Source organism: Pistacia vera, unplaced genomic scaffold, assembly GCF_008641045.1.
Source record: "Pistacia vera cultivar Batoury unplaced genomic scaffold, PisVer_v2 Contig320, whole genome shotgun sequence".
NCBI lineage: Eukaryota > Viridiplantae > Streptophyta > Magnoliopsida > Sapindales > Anacardiaceae > Pistacia > Pistacia vera.
Genome location: NW_022196136.1, coordinates 2,243,523 through 2,249,990, shown reverse-complemented (window position 1 = coordinate 2,249,990; position 6,468 = coordinate 2,243,523). Strand labels below are relative to the sequence as shown.

General features: G+C 34.3%; 1 pseudogene; it reads left to right on the top strand.

Annotated features, from left to right (window-relative positions):
• Window positions 1–892: 892 nt before the first annotated feature.
• LOC116137119 lies at window positions 893–4,578 on the top strand (annotated as a pseudogene).
• The last annotated feature ends 1,890 nt before the right edge of the window (window positions 4,579–6,468 follow it).

Sequence of the window (6,468 nt, the reverse complement as noted above, 5' to 3'; positions counted from 1 at the left end):
ATTAATTTCCGTTAGGGTTCCATTAACCAAAAAATTTCTTACACTCCCTCAAACATAAAAACCTGATAATTGCCCTAATTAACTGAAAACTTTTTAACATTTTGCTTGTAGACTAAATTTTTTTTTTAAATTTAAAAAAATTGAAACATAATTTTTTAAATATTTTGTTTGTAAGTAAAAAATACGAAACCAAAAATTACAATGGTTTGTAAAATTAAAAAAAAAAAACTTAAATTTTTTTTTTTTTGGTAAATTGAAAAATAAAAGATTTTGATTGTATTTATATCTCCTACAGTCAATTTTTGGTGTTAAAGTTAACCGAGAGAAGGGCAAAATAGTTTTTTTTTATGTTAAAATACAGAACTATAAATTAAATATTTCAAAATAATAAAAAGTATTTAGAATAAAATTTTAAAAATAAATTGTAGTTAAGATTTTATAGAGATGGCTGGAGCCAACATTCTTAGAGTGCTGGAATCGATGACCTCATTGTAAAAACTTTTCAATAAAAATATATTTTAATTTTTTCTTAGTTTTTATATTTTCACTTTACAAAATATTTAGTGGGGGCAATTGTTAGGCTTTTATGTTTTATGAGGGTGTAAGGATCTTTTCAGTTAATGGAACCCTAACGGAAGTTAATGGATTGAGGTGTCTGTGTTAACATAATTATCTTTTCTATGGACCTGTGAAATGTTAAAACCTTGGGGAAGGTTTGTGCAATTAACTTTAAAAAAATAGTTAAAAATATTATTAATTTTAAATACAAATTTAGAACCTTTTTGACTATTGGATTATTGTAAATGAATAATCATAAATTTTTGTTAATAATATAAAAATCAAGAAATTTTAAGGGTTTATGGAGAGAAAAAATATGTTGGTTGAACAAATAATGAAAGTAACTTGGTAAGTGATTAATGAGTGGCATGCTTAATGTTGAAGTTAATATTAATTGGATAGTAATTATCAAGAATTAATTGAAGGGTTGATGAGTAATTGATTAGTGTGTTGACTGAATTATGATTTGATTTAATTTGTCACCTTTAAGAGATAGTGGTTGACAGCATATTCTTTTTCATCTGTCACATTTTAACATATTAATTTTAGTCCACAAACCCCTTGTTTAAGTCGTTTTTAAGTCAAGCCTACATTTTGTTTAATAATTGTGTCAATGTAAAGTATACTTATTTATACCAATTCAGCCTATTTCAAAGGTCTAGCCAATAGCCAATATTTGTATTTTTTTTTTTCTCTTTTTTTTTTTAATAACCGGATTATTCGGGTCAACTTATGTACATCTTAATTAATTTCAGGATTTATTGAATACCCTACAAATCTAATATTTCAATAAGTCACAAATGTGATAGATGATCTTAAGGTGGTTTGAACTTTGAATCCAGAAAGTCAATGAAAGGAGCGAACATTCTTAACTACCAAACCAATCCCGATAGGACACTTGCCTTAAATATTCGTATTCTAACTTAAATGTCAGAGCTTATTGATTGATATCATTATATGCTCCCTCGCAGATGAATTTAAATTATTCGTGGAATATTTTCTTATTTTAATTAAAAGAACTGTAAATTATTCACTGTAATAATGTTCCGCCATAAATGGTTTATACATCTTTGTAGCAATTTTTGTTTTTGAGTTTTACATAACTGACTTAGAATGTTACTATTTAACCTTATTATTAATATATATATGGTTGTGGATTTTAAGGTTTCCTCTAATATTTGTATGTGTTCTTGGTTTGAAATTTGGGCTGCCGGTTCAGTTTCGAGATTCCGCTTTCAATATCAATTCCAATGGTGCCATTCCAAGAGTGCTGATACTTTCCCCGGGACCTTGACCTTAAGGTGTTTAACAAAATGTTTTAGTCTCAACAGCAGTTTTATGTTGCCGCAAAATTGAGGCTGTTTAAAAGTCTTACATGCTCCAAATTCTTCTACAAATATATGTGCTAATTCATCACTACTGAAATTGTGGCATTGGCGATAAATTGAAATACCCATATGCCGATTGTTCCCGAAGAGTTTCTGGCACAATAATTTGTGCCTGTGTTCATTTGCCCCTACGCGTATTTCCACTGTTCTGGGGATATGGTTGCGTCGGGGCAGCTTCATTTTCTGGTCATGCATGGTGCCAGAAACTACTGTTTGTTGTGCTACTCTTATTGCTGCTGTTGTTTATTGGGCTTGGTCGGTGGCTGGGTGCCTTGATTTTACTGTAATTTGTCAATTTCCTCTTAGTTTATTGTCTCAAGTATAATTAGTATATGATAAGGGAGAAAATAGTGTGGAATTTGAATCGGGGAGTTGAATGTAGGTTCATTATGCTAATTTCCTTGTTTTATTAGTGTATTTGTTTCTTGATCGTGCAAGTGTAGATCGAAGTAAGACTCTTTGATCCTTTTTTTTTTAATTGGGGTGTCTATTGGGCCAATGGGTTAGGTAAATCACAAATATGATAGATAGTCATTATGTAGGATTCAAACACAAAATTTTTGGGTAATTCACCCTGATGACTAAAATTTTGCCATCCGACTACAAAACTAGTGGTTCGGTTCGTTCTTGATTGTATTTGTTTCTTGATTGTGCAAGTGTAGATCGAAGTAAGGCTCTTTGGTCCCTTTTTTTTTTTTTTTTAATTGGGGTGTCCATTTAGTCAATGGGTTAGGTAAGTCACAAATGTGGTAGATGATCATTTTGTAGGATTCAAACACAAAATTTTTGGATAATCCATCTTGATGACTAAAGTTTTGCCGTCTGGATACAAGACTAGGGGTTCGGTCTGTTCTTCTCTTCTAGAAATTATGTGTGGTTAATTATTTCAGCCGTGCTTTGCGCTTCAAGCCTAAACTAAATGTTTCTATTATTAGTTGCTTTTTGGCAACCATCACATTTTTACATCAGTCATTCATTTATTGTATGGTTTGAAATGATTATTTCTCCTTGCAGGCCACAGCTGGTGTAGATTATGAGTCCTCCCAAGGGAAGGTGCAACCGAATGATACAATTCTCAAGCTTCAAAGAACAAAACCATATTACAGAAGATATTGAGTTCATATCTGCAGTTTCTATGTCCGGGGTGAATGCAGAAGAGGTGTTGAGTGCCCTTACAGGCATGAGATACTCGAAACTGGGGAGTCGTCGCAACAAAACATAAAAGATCTATACTACGGGTAAGTAAAATGGCCGATGACCTCTTAGATTGCACACATTTTTGCTCTTCCTTTTCATTTTCTAAAATGTCTTCATCTTGTACTCATGTCTTGTTTCATTTTCTAAAATGTCTGCAGAGTGAATGATCCAATTGCACTGAAGCTACTCAACAAGGCTGGTGAAATGCCCTCTTTGGAACCCCTGAGGACGAAAGCATTAAAACTGTTTTGCCTGAAAAAGTAGGGCTGACGCAAAACCCAGTCAGCATAAAAAGTCAGAGCTTAGGTAGGTCCGTAGCTAGTCAGAGGCAGCCATGTCACACAATGACATGAACGGCATGCTCCTGTCAGGGCAGTGGGTGCGCGTCAGACCAGCCAGGAGCTAGAGTGATTCCACATGTCTAATCCCTACACCAAATCGCGTAAATCGCTCTAGAAGGTGGGCAATGAGACATAAAGAAGGATTTGCATGGATAATCCCACCAACTCACAAATTTAGTAATCATAACCTTAACCCATCCCACTATAAATTGAGAGCTCCTTTCTCATTTGGGGGATTAGCTAATCTCTCTAAAGAAAAATAGCATTCTCTCTCTCGTGTAATCATTTGTAAATCAGTTTGTTGAACGCGACCTGGTCACTATTATTAATACAAAACCAGTGGACGTAGGATTTGCTTCCTTGAGCATCCGAACCACTTTAAACACTGTTCTTCATTACTTTTACTCTCACTCTCTCATCCACGTGTGTCTTCTGGGCCAACTTAGCATTTTACACGTGCGTTTAGTTGGTGTCAAAATCACGCATCAGCAAAAGCCCTTTATGTGGGTGGGATTGATGCAAGGGTCAGTGAGCAGGATCGAAGGGATAACTTTTATGTCCACGGTGAAATTGAATCCATAAAGATGCATCCACAGAAAGCATTCGCTTTTTTAAACTACAGAACGAGAGAAGGTGCAAATAAGGTTGCAGAAGAGCTCTCTAACAAACTACTCTTACAGGGTCTCAGGTTGAAGCAAATGTGAGGGAAACCCCAGACAAAACAGCAGGTTGCATGGGTTCATAGTGGAATCTTGCATCTTCACTTGTATCTCAGCAGCAGAATCAATATCAGCAGCCTGCAACTGAGGACCAAACTGCGAAAACTCATTACTTCAATATTCCTCTTCCAACACAGCTAGAGAGAGCTTATTATCCTTCGATGGATCCTCAAAGGATGGGCGCCCGTGGTCCTTCTCAGGAAGGTGAGAACAAAGTCTGGTTTAGAGAAGCATCAACCCATGTCACCTCCAAATGGGCAACACCATCAACATTTGAATCCTCATTGGTATATGCCACCGGTGGCACCTTATCAGCAGCACATTCTGCCATATCATTCTGCAATGTCTCCAGCAAATGCTTCACAATTAGCATAGTAGTATCATTTCATTCGCTTGTATATAAATTTTGTACACGAACTATTACTTAATATCTCTACATGTTTTAGTTATATTATATGAGGTGAGTGTAAAATTCTTCAGTAATTATTTTCCAGAAAGCATTTTGAGTGCTTTTACAAAAAGCACTTTTACTCAAAAACATTTTTAACCATTAATAAATTTTGTCATGTTAGTACATAGATATCGATATAGTCACAAACTGAAGCCGAGATAAAAATTCCAGTATCAAACTCTTCTGGATAATCAATTCCTGATGAATGTAAGTTAAGCCCTCAGTAGTTCTCTAAATATCAATAAACCTCCAAATATATGATTTTCAGTGGACCTAAGTGATATTTGTCATAAAGAAAATTGAAAATTGAGAAATCTTCCACTAGCTTCTTAATTTTGATAGTTACAGTTACAAGAAAACACATTAATTGATGCAGATTTTCATACACCTTTTTGAGGACCAAAGGAAAGTATTTTTTTTTGGATTCGAATTATGTGCTTCCAGTTCAAGTTCGAGGTACTGCTTTTAGTATCCCATGATGCCATTCCAAAGAGTGATGTGAATTGTTGGAATATGAACACTTTTTAATTGATAAAGAAAAAGCAAACAAGAAGAAAGGGCAAGTAAGAAAAAAGGGAATTTAAGTTTTAGGCAAATTTCTAGTTTAGGAATTTGTATTGGAGAATATTTGTTTTCCTTTTACTTTGAGTTTTATTAAGAAAGAATAATTGGTTTATGATTTTATTTAGAGTTAAAATATGAGAATGAATTACATTAGAGGAGCCCTATTACGATTTGAAATATGAATCCTAGTAGAAAAATAAGGTTTTATTTTACCTATAAATAGAGGGGTTAAAACCAATTCAAGGTTATGAGAGAGAAATAAAGAAACAGAGAATGTGAGGATACAAGGGGTTCTAATGTAAGGGTACCATAGGGTAAAGGGCTCTAGGTATCAGAAGGGGTATTAAACACCATAGGAACAAGATGTTCACTAAAAAATTAGAGGATCCAACGATCGCTTAGAATGAAGGTTGATGGTGTGATGAAACACTTATATCATATTCATATTATTATAGTGAAAATCCTCTAATCCGTGGATGTAGGCAAGTTATGCCGAACCACATAAAATAACATGTGCTTTTATGTATTGTTATTTGTTGTTTTTTATTTTAATGTTTTTTTTTACTCCTCCGATTTTCAACATGAATAGGAAATTCTTTTAGGTATTCCATCTATCAAGCTTCATTCTGTCCGTTATAATCAATACATAATGTTATTGCTAATATTACACATTTAGCGAATTGATGCAACTACTCCCACTACTACCAAACCTGAGAATACTACTGCTATCAACTTCTTTCCCCAAAATGTTATGCTCTATTTGGATGGCTTGATTGTCACAATGTAGAAAACCATTGGCAGTATGAAATCTAGGGATATGCATCGATCACATAAAGTGTCCTGAATATCAGCCTTGTACATTAAGCCTAGCAAATTGATCCATCTTTGGATTTGCAAGATTTCATCTCTCGAAGATTCAAGGGATATTAAATCAATGTCAATGGCTGACTTGATAAGTGCTCTTGAAGCACAAAAACAAAGAAGGAATGAGAGATGAGAGATGAGAGATGAGAATGGGCTAGAGGTTGCTCTACGAATGATGACTTAGATTTCGAGAAAAGGTAAGGGATATGGAAATAGAAGAAGTCAAGCTTTTTGCAACCATTACAAAAAGAACAATCATTTGAAGGATGATTGTTGGTACAAGAATAAGCCAAACACATGCTGGTTTTGTGATGGACACTTGGTCACTAAGTGGTATAACTGAAAAGGGCATAAAAGGAAAGGGAAGGCATGACAAGGCGGGATAG